Below are 13,552 nucleotides of genomic sequence, written 5' to 3'. Positions count from 1 at the left end.
GGGGATTAGATATCTACGAGTTGATGAATTGTGTGCAGTAGTCATGGACTGGGGGAGAGCTGGGGAGATAGAGATGGCTGAAAGCTCAGTTCCAGCGCCGGCTGGTTAGTGTTGTGTAGAGGGTACACACGGTGCTGTGCAAGTTCAAACAACATAATTAATTAGGCTAATATTAATATTATCAATGCCACATAAATTCAATTCTCTCAGCCCTAATCACAACTGGATAGCTTGTAAAAATTATTTTGTTAGGCCCTGATGCAAACAGTGGGTCTTTTCCAAACATTTGAAAACTATTTGTTTTTGCGCCGATTAATGTGTGTGGCGCGGGAAGGGGTTAGGGGAGCGGAGCCAGGCCAGAGACGATAACTGGTGTGGAGACGAAGGCAGAGGCGCAGCCTGGCCCCAGGGACTCCCAGCACAGGCACATGGAAAAGGGGGAGGGATGTATTTTTTGGGGTGGGTGTTTGAGCAGGTGGAGGGGATTAGTAAAACTGTCAACACTGGAGAGCTGGATAAGACTGTCCTCTCTTACTCGTCAGTTTGAGCAGCTCTTGCATACACATTCAGAAACATAAAGACTCCAACACATACAAACATACGCTGGTGTCAGGACAGCAGAAAGACTGTGGTTGAACTGACCGTGAACGTGTCGTTCTACTTTTGATTTTTACTTTCTGTTAAAACCGTTTCCTGTTTTCGTGCCTGTCCGCCGCTTTTGTATTCAGATAGCAGAATATCTGCTCCCGTGCAAGGAAACCATGCCAAGATGTGTGCAGTTAGCTTTGAATTTATACCGGGACTGTGATCATCAACATACCTACAATATCGATCGTTTTGACCTTTCCATCGTGCAATTAAATCTTTAAACCGTGCTATTAGATCAAGCTTTGTTTAGCCAGGTGTCAGTGAAAGAGGCTCTCATTGAAAATGGTTGTTTTGTAATCTAAGGGGTTTTAATCCACACAAATCCAAATCTCTTGAAGGTGAGAAAATTATATTCTGTCTGTAGTACAGTAGTTTCAAATAGAACCTCTCTACGTGCACATTTCAAGCATCCGGTTTTTAACCAATGCTTTTAATTTTATTCTACAGCTGAATCCTCTCTGACACTATTTGTTTGCTGTCTTTATGCATCTCCCTCCCTCCTTTGTCTCCTCTGCCAAATCATCGACCGTAGCTTCTTATTTGTCCACTCACCCGGCTAGTTCTCCCAATATCCCATAAATCCTTGCTTTCGGCGCATTGCTGCTTCCCCAACTAGGCCGTCCCTCTCTCTGCCTCCTGGAGCCCTGACAATAAAGCATTACAGCAGTCAATCCATGTCAACAACAGCTTTGCTTAATTCCTGCTAAACACGTTTAAACTAAATCTTCACCTAATGATGCATAATGATTTGCTCTTTAGTGTGCTTGTGGCTCATATCAATTTTTCTGGTTTATTTTACCCACCAGTGAAAAGATGACTCAGGTGGACTCGCTGTGGAAGACAGTCTGGGATTAAGGATCCCCCCTGTTAAAATTAGGCAGTAATTGTGACTAGATCCATGAGTGTTTTGGCCTCACGGAGAACATCTTGTCTGACTAAATGTCCTCCGTTCTTAGCATTTTCGAAGCAAACAATGAGCGATGTTTAGAAATCACGCAACAGATGGGATCACTGTATCCTGATTAGCTAGTTTACATATGAGCTGAATTGGAGTAAAAACTATTAAAACAGTGGGATCTTCATATTTATACATCTATGGTGGATATTCAAAGAAAGGCTTTTGTGGTCTTTTTCAAATCTATTCTTCAGAATTCCTCTGTGAGAGACTTTGGTGGCACACATCCAGGCCCTCTGATGCGATGCAGATGTTGCCCTGGCCTTGACCTCCTGCCCATGCGATGCCAGGGCCAAAAAGGCACAGGTGCCACGCCACCTTCAGTCTTGGGCAGCTGAGGGCTGCACTGTGCAGGATGTGAACGGTGCCAACTCTCCTCCTTTGCTCGCTTTTATTATCTAATGGGGTTTAATAATCCCTTGATTCTTGCAATCATACACAACCAGTTTCTTGAAGATGTCACAAAGTAGTTTGTTTGTTCTGCTTTTTTTTTTTTGCCCTTCTTCCTCCACCCTCCCCATCTCCTAAAAACACTATTAATTCTCTGCCGTAGTGGAGTGTCTTCCAGTGCTATTTCCTGGCCCGGTGCCTGTGCCTTGCTCTCTCTTGGCTGGGTTTGTCTGGTTGACTGCTCCACAGGAACAGACTGGCACTCTAGCTGAGGGCTCCGGGGTCTGCACACACAATCCACTAAACATGTCTCTGTGTGAGGAGCTGCACTACTTCCTAAATATGAAGGAGGAATCTCGAGTTGCAGCAACATTAAGCACATTTCCTCTTAATTATTTTATGTAGATGTACTTACCGTTATAATATATAATTTAATATTACTGTGCATTATGGGTAATTATCAGGAATTCTAGCAACTGGTCCAGTCTTGCTATTATAGTGTACAATACATGCTTAAATTCCATACAGTGCGCTCCATTATTGGCATGTTGGTGCGTGCAGGACTAAGAAAAATACTGCAGAAGCATTTTAAAATCACGGTATAAAAAAACAAATTGATTGTGATGTTTAAGGGACTTTGGTGTTAAACACATTCACTCACAGGGCAAACAAACATCTGTTACGTTTGTAAGGCCTTTGGCCCTCCTAACCCACTGATGTTGAACCAAGCCTCCACACTTGCCAGAGAAACAAATGAGGTCTCTCTCTCTCCTCCACTGAAGATGAAACACTGCATCACCAAAGCATGTGCGTTTGTCTAATCAAGTTTTTGCCCGCGGCTACATCGAATGTAAATGAATAGGCTTGTGTGTGCCAGCCTCTTATTTCTGTTGAGGCTGGCTGTGTTTGATGATGAAACGGTGCGGTGAACATGAGACAGAAGGGGGCACTAGTGCTCCAGTGTTGCTCTCCTCCCCTGTGGAGCCCTCTCCTCCTCAGAGCTTCTCACAATGGGGATCTGCCTGAGGGGGGAAATGTTGCTTTTTTAGGTCTGTGAGCCCATATCCCTTAATCCCCAGCCATGATTGACAATCATGATTTAGGGTATATGGTGTCCCATTCTAATCCACGAGCAATGATTTCATTTGCATACCTTCCGTACGTGGCCTCATTTTGGAGGAAACGGCTGCCTTTGTAAGTGATACAGAAAGAGAGAGGGAGAGAGCTGAAGAGAGTGAGTGCGAGATAGAGAAAGAATGGATGGGGGAATGTTTGTGTGTGTGTTTTTTTGTCTTCTTTTTTTCTCTTTGCAAGAAGAAAGATGATAGCAGTCTCCATGCCCAAACAAACACTTTCAATATGTGCATTTCCTCTGCAGCACTTTCCCCTGACACACACACACACACACACACATGCACAATGCATGTATATATTCAAACTCACAAGCACCATCACAAGTATATTTAGAAATGTAAAGATGTGCGGAGACACAGGGAACACACAGAGATGCTCCCTCACACGATGCAAAACTAAATTGCTATTTGCTCATTTTATAACCAAGTCAGGCTTAATTATAATCATGGGAGTTTGGGAGTTACCGTATAATCTCTAGAAGGTATTAAGAATTTCCCAGAGCACACCACAGTTAAAAGAAACAAATACAAATACGAACAATTATTTCCCAGTCATAACACCCAGGGGAATGTGAATCAAATAATGCTCAGTGTTTGGTATGCCCACAGAGAGCATTCATCCTTGCTTTTATCTACTGAGGAAGTGGAACACAAGTGACGCGCTGGATAAAAGGTCAAAAGAGTCACATTTCTGTGCAAAGGTAAAGATACAAATTATAACGATCCCTAAGATAAGACACTGGAAATTTAATTTGGTTATTTTTAATTTCATTGTAATTAATTCTTTGTCATTTTCAACAATAAATTCCCTATAATTTATGTGCTGGATATCATTAATATATTAGTATTATATATAATTGTAAATAATGCAGTAATTTTAAAAAAATCATATAACTAAATATATCTATATATCTATATATCTATATATAGATATATAGATATATATATATCTATATAGATATATATATATCTATATATATATATATATATAGATAGATATATCTTTGCAGTGTTTCCAATTCTACGAGAAATTTCCCTTTTTGTTCTGCATAATGAAAAAATACACAGACACCAGGAATAATTCAATAATAACTGACAAAAGATACAAGTTTATTTTTTTTAACAATAAGTGAGCCAATCCACTCATGATAATCAGCACACATGATGTACAAGCTTACAAAAAGAACAACTGTAAACACTAAAAATGGTGCACAGGAATAACAAAGTGCAACTTGATAAAAAAACGAAGGTATTTTTGGTGTTATTAAAGCAGAAAATGATTTAATTGCTTAAACACTGCATTAAAAACACTTGCTTTCCACGTTCAGCATGCACACAACCATGCTGAGTTCATATACTCGATGAACAATGACTTTAGTTAAGTGACGAATAATTTTCAAAACAAGTTTGTTCGTGTGATTGATCTGATTTTGACACACTGAGGAAAAAACTCCAGTTTTCTTACAACAGAGGGAACTAATGGCAAAGGATCCTCTTCTTCCCAAAAAATAATCACCACCGGCACTGTACCATCAACCCAGCTCCCTGACTGACTGAGCCTGGCCAGGTCTCTGTGACAGAGGACTCCCCTTTGGAACAATAACAGTCTGATAATCTCCTCTTATCTCTAGTGTGTTTAGTGCCTGGTTAACAGGCTGTCAACTTGATGGGTGTCTCTCTACGCCTGTGCCATAGGAGAATGATCGTGTCATCGGGAAACAGAAAGGGGTGTCCTATTGACTTGGTGGGGAAGGAAAGCTACAACAGAGGAGCCAATGAAACTGAAATTAAGTAGAAAAAAAAAGACTGTGGTTGTTTAATTTTCTTGCAAAAAGACGTTTTTGTTTGAAACTACCAAAATGAATTGTTCGGTATATCATGCACTGCTCGAATACTTTCCCCTTTTTAAAAAAAAAAAAATCTAAAATGGCAGTGAGGGCAGCTGCATTTGTGTCCTCCCCCTCTCATCTCACCCAGCCCAGTTCTCATCCGGGACATGTCAGAGGTGGTGTGGCATAAAGCAGCCTGAGGGTTATTAGCACCTAAGCATCACACCCATCATCCCACCTCCACGGACCATCCCACCCTCTGTACATTAAGCACTGTTTACCAGGCCTGCCCTAATTGATTCTGTCTCTTTATCTTTTTACCTCCTTAATTTTGTTATTAAGTGTGCGGGAGAGGCACGAAAGCTCCTCTTTTTCCCATTTTAAGAAATTATACTCTTGTACTTGATCCAGCTAACAGGATTTTCTTAAATTACTTTATAAAAGACCATCTTTTAACTTTCTTCTTTCTCTCTCTATCCATTCATTAGCAGGTCTGCCTCAAGGCCTGCTCACATCAATTTCTTGGGTTAAAGTTACAAACTTAGGCAGCTCAGCCTGACGCTCACGGTGGTTTTTGTGGACGAGAGGGGGTGGCTGGAGGTGGAATGGGGACGAATTATTAATTTCTGAAGTATTAGAAAAATAAAGAGATTGAATTAAGAGTATTGGTCCTCTGTTATCCAGCATGGCTAGCCTCAGGGACTTACTGTGGTGGAGGACATTATGCAAATGCTCTCCCTCCCTCACTCTGTCATAGCTCGCTATCTTCCGTGCGCTCTTCCTCCCTCCCTTCTTTCACCCTTTCTCTCTTTTTCTCTCTCTTGCACTCAAGCTATGGTCCCCTTTTAATCTTGCCCTCCCTCTCTCTCTCTGTCTCTCTTTAATCTTCATCACTCAGCAGAGGCAGACACAGAGGAGAGCGGCTCCTGTTGAAACAGCTCCTCTTTCCTTGTTTTTTCTCATGTACTAAAGTGCTGGTTTCCAAAAATCCCAAAAAGTAACATTAGAGGGATCCTGGACAGCCAGACTATAAAATCAAAAATCCATATTTTAAAGAGGCTGGAAGATCCAATCAAATCCTTTATCAAAGATGAGGAGCAAGTAAAGAGAGTGGAGTTATTAATCACCTGCACTGCAAAAGGCTTCATATTATTTCTTATTCACCTATTAACACACCCTCAGCCTGACATTAGGAACATCTTGGGATTCAGTGTGTTGCCCAAGGACTTGTCAGCATGTGAAGCATCGCACAACAGCGCTTAGTTTTATTGATAGTATTGAGCAGAGAGTGGACAGGAAAAACACGCAGATAATGGTCTGGGGTGGACTCAAACCTTGGTCTCCACAGTAGCTTTTAGCATGTGGGGCACCAGCTCATCCTATATAATATTGAGTGTCTAATTAAAAAGGAACCATTACATATCTTAAATATTTACAGGTATGGGGGTGTACTATTGCACATGAAAAAAAGTGTCAGGAAAATAAAGAGGTTGAATGAAGACTTTGGTCCTCTGTTATTCAAGTTTAACAATGAAAGAAGTTTGACTGTTGAGTTAGAATGTAGTGAGCTGTGCACGTTGTCCTGATTAATAATGGAGGCTGGGATGCTGATAGTGTAAAACAGTTAAAGTATTAGTCAAACATTTGGTGGAGTTAATGGTAAAGTCTTTCCTGCTGGGCGTAGCTGGGCATTGCAGGAAGCTGGATGCACTGAGGAATGAAGGACAATGAAGGAGTGGAAAGAATTCAGTCTTATCTATCATTTGGGTTTTAGTGCACATGTATATATGTTGCATGTGTCATGATTAATGGTAAACTTGGTAAGCACTTTTGTTTTGAGACACCAAATCTGCAATTTTTAATTCATCTACAGCACATCGAACTTTGTGATGTAACAAGAGGCGTGAAATGACAAATCTACAGTTTCATTCTTTACTTCAGCGAGTATTTAACAGCAGTGTGAACTAGTGAAAATGTTATTCTCAGCGAGCAGCATAGCTCTTTGCTTTAAAAAGAGCCAAAGTGACAACTTGCTTTGCTAAAAGCAAAAATTAAGCAGTTCAACTAATTAATCAAAATCGACTCCACAGATCATTCTGAAAGTGTATTTTAGCGCTCCTTAATAACTAACAAATTAAATAACCACAGGGTTACTGTGCTCAAAAACATGTAAAGATTAAACTATTACTTCTATGAACCACAAAAGTAGAAAATCTACACAGGGACGCATAATCAAATCCTCCCTTTATTGATGTTGGGATTCTCCTGCACAAGAATCTGAACATTTCTTTAAAAGACAAACAGGTAAAGGCAGGTTAACGAAGGGCTAAATGCATTCATTATCTATGATCCATAAAAATCCTGATAGCCCAGACTGACATGTAAAACTATGGTCAATACTGATGTTTATTCAAGAGGGCTGTAAAAGGCTGATGAGACTCAAGTCTAGTTAATTAAGACTTAATCGAGGAGGGGGAGGGGAAAAAAGAGAAGGGGCAGGATGATAAGAAGAGGATGGGTAAAGCAGAGGCAGGGAGGAGAGGGAGGAGGCCAGCGAGGCATGGTGTCAGTAACAAGGCCAGTAGCAGGAGGGGGAGAGGATCCCAGCAGCACCGGAGGCATCCTGCTCCAGCGGCGTGCGCGGCACTAGAGGCAGAACAGACAGGTTTGATGTTAGCAAATATTAGCTCTGTGCAGATCGTGGGTGTATTCTCTGTGACACACTCATTGCATATTCAGAGACAGATGTTTCCGAGTACGACGGAGAGGAGGAGGAGAAACAGGCGGCTGAATGAAAGGCCTGAGATGGCAGAGCTGCTCTCGGAGGAGCAGGTAATTGGCCCCTCGATGGTAGCAGCGACAGAAAGAGGCACTTACGCGCACACACATACACAGGCCCCCCTACACGCACACAGGCACACACACACACCCTTTTCCTCGCTCGTCTCCTCGGCCTCTCTTCTCAGATCTGATAAAGGTAAACGTGTAGCAAATTTGTCATTTGATGAGGGAGGATTTCCACAAACAGAGCTGACATGATGAGCCTGTGATCTGCCTGTATGAGAGTCAGCAGGGGCCCAGGCAGGCAGAGATCTCAATCCTCCCTCTGTTGCCCCCTCCTCCTCCTTCTCCTCCTCGCCTCCACTCCTCCACTCGCTCTGTGCTTCTCTTTTCCTCGCATACTGTCACACACACATTTGGCTGCGTTCGCATGGAGCCTCAGTCTCAGTAATTGCTGCCTGCCATCCATATCTTTCCCCTTGTCTGTCTCCGAGTCCCTCGCTCTGCTGCTGTCTATCTCTCCTCCTCAGAGACATCCTCTTCTCCCCTTTTTCCCCGTTTCTTCTTTTCTCCATCAAATAAAGGGCCGGGCCCTCGCCTCAGCATCACACTCAATTTCTGACTCTTTCACTTATCTCTGGGCTCCACGCCTGCAGACTGCTCAATTATCCACACTCACCTAGCTTCTATACTACTTGCTCTTCTCTACCCATGCAAAGAAATCGAGAAAAAAAAGTCAAATATTTCAAACAGCATTTTGACAAGTTAATGGGGTTAATGGTCAAGAGCTCAGTTGTAGACATGAGCTGTGTGATAAAGTTGCAACATATTCAGGTGATAGCAGCCCCACTGGCATAAAAGAGGGATTTGTGAATGGGTTTTGGAGTACTGGTGTCAGATGATTAGATGGGCTGAGTTAAATGAAGTTCAGTGGTGATGGCGCATCAAAGCGCCTCTTTCAAAGGCTGACCTCCATTACCACAATCATTTCTACTGCGGTAACCACCTCATAGAGATTACGAACACCCTCCCTCAAAGTGATCACAAGTCTCTTCTCCGACCATAAAAACACAGCTTCCCCATCCCACCGCGCCTAGTTGCTCTGCACTACTGCGAGCCTCTTTTTGGACACATAACCCACTCCTCTCCATCTACGCCTACACCCCTCTCTCTACTTATTCTCTTTCTGACTATACTCCTTTCCATCTGATGTGAGAAGGAGTCACTGGGTTTGAGGCTTTCCACTGAGGGGTAATGGTCCTGCCTCTGACTAGTCCCATGACTCTAATCCTGGGACTCTGGACCCGAGCTACTGCTCTCCTCCATGCTGCCTGCTCAATGGCCCTCTGTCTTTCTAAACTGCCTGAGCTCAGGTTAACCCTTTAAAACGATTTAGGAATGCACGAATAGTTTAGCACCAACAAGTCTGACAGGGCTAAACCAAGTTGTGTAGCAGAAACATTTACAGGATGAATAAAGTTATAACGGAATCATAGTTTTGGTCTTCAGTTAATAAGAAGAAAGTCCAGAGTCAGGCACTCTCATACCTGTAAATATAAAGCTAGGACTGGAAGGCGGAAGCACCTGCTCACAAATTATATATAACATTACATTATATCTGAACTTATCAGAAACTACAAAAAACATACCAAAACTCTTGTTAAAATTTTGGATACTGTACAATACTTACTACTTAAGAAATGTTAGCTTTATTGACATATCCTCAAATCACAGAACTCCAACAACAATCCGAACAACATGATTGTATGCAGGAAATGTCCCCAAATGGCCTTTAATTAGGATAAAAAGAAAAGCACAACAAAGCTTGGATGCCTCTATCGGGAACAAGAGAAGCAGACAAAGATGAAAAATTATAATTTAAGGTAAAATACAACCATATTTAGAGACGAGAAGTTGCATACTTTTCCCTTGTTTGCTTGTTTTTCCTTGATCATGAGGTAGAATGGCTTTTTTAAGTGATGCATCACTGTAACTATGGGTACTGTGTGCTGATTCTCACTTTATCCTAAATTCTGTGTCTCTAAATGAATTTGACTTCTTTTCAGGTGAGGAAAAACGTGTCTGTAACTGCTTACAGATGCACAAATATAAAAACATACTTGTGTTTTTTTGTTTTGTTTTTTTAAATGTAGATAAAGTCATTGGTTTTGATGTTTTGTCGCCATGTTTCTGATCATCTGTTAGTCTTGCCCCATTGTCTTCAGTTTATGTCGCTGTTAATATGTGGTGTGAGCTCAGCAGACTCTTTGGTTGAGTACAATGTTATCCTAACTGATAGAAATGATAGCCGAAACCACAAAAACAGGATCCAAGTTGTATTAATTAGAATTATCCCTTAATACTCTAACCGGGCCTGGAGCTCCTGTCAACTGTTTGCTCTCTAAACATACTACAATCTTCCTGTTTATGAAGGCACTGCACCCTGAAACAGTTTCAGAAAAAAGCTTTGCTGCCTGGGAGAGGTCGTCTGTGGTGGGAGAGGGGGGATAGGAGAGGGGGAAGATTTTTTTTTATGGGGGGGGCTCAGAGGAGAGCTGAACTTTGTTAATGGAGTGTTTCTCCATGCAAGTCACTCAGCTTTGAAAGCCAAGCCCCCCGGGTGAGGACTCTGAAGCGCAGGAATCAGACATGCACAATCAGTTCCACTCCTTAAATCTTCTTCAGAATCGTATCTATTTGAGCAGCCTTTCCTTAATTTATTTCTCTATCAGTTAGTGGGTTGTGATCTGGCGAAGTGCTTCGGGAATAGGAGGCACCGCTGAATGGTGAAATGGAGAAGGTTCCTCTCTTTCTCTCTTTCTGTTTTCTGCTCCCTCGCTGATTTCCACACACACTCGTATACTCCCTATCTCTCCCCCTGTGCCCTCACCATCCATTTAGGCAGCGCCTCTGACTAATTTGCCCATCACGCTTGCTGTCTGGTCCTTTACGGTTGAAGATGTTTTGACGTGTCTCTCTCGGCTCGCTCTCTCCACTGGCACTGTCTCCACTATGATTAAGAATATTCTGATAATAAGCAAATGCCAAGAGTCACCGAACGGCTGAGGAATCTGGAGTGCCACAGCATGAGAAAGTGTGTTTCTCTGCATCAGTGGAAAAAATGTTTAGAGTGAGGAGTGCATGCACAGCATTTCCACTCAAAGGAAATGTAATCCAAACTGCAGAAAGAGAGGGGCTTCTTGAGGGCAGATTCTTTATGCTGCACATGAAAGAGATGCATACTTTCATTTACACCTCAGATTTAACATTTAGATCAATGACAAATTGAGTCACATCTCTTATCAATCACACGCATTTGTTAGCAGGGGGGTTTAGTGGATGTGTAAGCACCTGTGCGGCTGTCGGTGCCCCATGCATGCACCCACGTGGCTTTTTTCCAGGACCTGAGTCAACACCTCCCGCCATCCAGCAGCTCGCTCCGGAGGTCGCCCTGTTTGACTCTTCCCACAATCCCCTTGGAAAAAAGGGCGTGTCGCTGACAGGAAGAATGTGCCAAGCCAATGAGGCAACCCCCTCCTCATAGCCTCCAATCCCCCCCAGTTCAACCACCAGTCCCTCTGAAACCTCCGCACACTGGACTCACAAAGTGATTAGTTGGGGATTAAAATATTTGCTGGGAAAATATCTGTCTTGGCTGTCTGACCCAACATCATAGTTCAAAGACATGGGCTTAACTAACTTTTCTCTTTACTTGACAAATAATCAAGACATCCCTGAACCACACCCAGGACACAGGCCATGAATCATTTATAGCCCAGTAAGACTAATAAAAACCACCAGCTCTTTGTATGCAGGCTGATTACGATGAAAACACTTGCTGATTGTGTGCCGCATGGAGCCAAATGGGATGGATCATGTGCTCCACTGAAAGGGAGGTAATTACTAAAGAACATGAAGATGCATTCTGTGGATTAATATAAAGAAACTTTCAGTGGAAGAGAGAGACTTTCTGCAGTGGAAGAAGGATTTTAGATTCTTTATTTGTAGCATAAAAAACGTACTAAACGCTTAGCTAAAGGTATAATTTTTACATCAAAAGTGTTACTTAAGTAAAAGTGCACTTGAAGTGTCAGAAATTGAAATTTATGAAAATCTCATATACAGGATTATTCATACTGATGCTTAATGTGAAAATGGCATTTCAGTCCATTAAAAAAGATCAAATTTTAACTGATTTGAATACATTTTCTGCTTTTTTTTATTTCACCCAAAGAGCTCATTCTTACACCACTACCACCACTTAAAAAAAGAAAACATAAAAATAAAGAAATTAAATAACCACAACCAATTACAAAAATGTCTCCTATTTAAAAAGTATTAAATGTCTGAAAAAAATAGACTCCTTTGCATAATGACTATTTTGTAGTCTCCCCTTTTATAACAATGCTATTTTGTGCCACTTAACCTCACCTTCGTGTTTGTAGTGATGATCCAAGAAGTAGGTTCATCTTTTTTATTGAGTGAAATTCTGCTATTCTCTAAGTTTGCTACTTAGCACCAACATCCATCCATTCATCTTCTTAGCTGCTTGTCAAATTTAGGGTAGTGAAGCAACTGGAATCACTAGGCAGGATACACCCTGTACAGGTTACCAGTCCGTCACAGCGGTATTTGGGATTAATTTGCAGGTATTTGTGTCTCTGTGATAAAGAAGCATCTTACAAACTAGTCAAGTTGAGTCAAAGTTTATATTTATAGCACATTTAAAACAATCTGAGTTGACCAAAGTGCTATTCAGGTTATACGAAATGTACACTATACATAACAATCACTAAATCAACAATAATTATTTGCTAAAAAAGGGTTAAAGAAAAAGAAAGTAAATAGGATTGTGTTTGCTTGATAAAAGCCAGGGCATCCTGTTCAAGTAGACCTGCAAAAAAAGGAGAACAAGTAGGTTTTTAACCTGATTGAGAGACTTGGCAGCTGTCATGTGGGAGCCACCACTGAAAAGGCTCTATCGCCTCTGCTTTTGAGCCTGGCTCTACGAATATTCAAGAGCAGTTTAGTGCTTTGGTAGGATTGTAGAGTTGCCAGGTTCACTAAAGTAAAACACTAAGACTGTAATGTGATCACACTGTTTCTTACCTGTCGAAAGGTGAGCTGTTGCAGCTCAGGGTCCTTTGGGTTAAAATGTTGGTTGCTTATGTTTGGTGTTGCTTGCATGAATTTTGGACCAATCAGATGCTTCCCATTGCTTTGTGAACTTTTGCACAGTACTATATATATGTGTGATTTCAAGAATAGGCTTAAAACAGTGAGGTGGGTTTTTTTCTAAATGCTCACATAAAGTGTTGAATGCAGGAGTGAAGTTGCCAAGTACATTATTACCCCTCAGGGCCAAACAACACGCTCCCCTGAGGACTTACACCACTCAGCAAATTAAGAGTGGTTCTGTGGCTAGAGCCGTCTATGTCAGCAGCCTTCATCTCCCTGCCGAACAATACAACCTGCTCTACCACCGCAGAGCATTCATTTCAGCTCGATGCCTGGTCTTGTTATTCCTTTATTATGAGTCCTGGCTACTAACTCAGGGGGCTAATATTGTTTTGCTTCCGACGGTCATTTGGCACTGAGTGCTCTTAATTTCTTGTGCCCCTTTTCTCCATCCTACCTTTTCTTTGTGTCTCGTAAGGGTGGGGGCAGACGTGGCCCGTCGGCAGAATGCAAAGGTTTAATTACTTTCTGTTGAATTAATTAAGGAGGAAAAACTTGTTCTTGGGGAACAAAAGTGAGGCTGGCTGGAGGCAGTGGCTGAGAATGGGTGTGAGGCACAGGAAAGCATCAGTGTAGCC

Source organism: Simochromis diagramma, unplaced genomic scaffold, assembly GCF_900408965.1.
Source record: "Simochromis diagramma unplaced genomic scaffold, fSimDia1.1 OVJJ01000304.1, whole genome shotgun sequence".
Taxonomy (NCBI): Eukaryota; Metazoa; Chordata; class Actinopteri; order Cichliformes; family Cichlidae; genus Simochromis; species Simochromis diagramma.
This window is presented reverse-complemented; position numbering follows the sequence as displayed.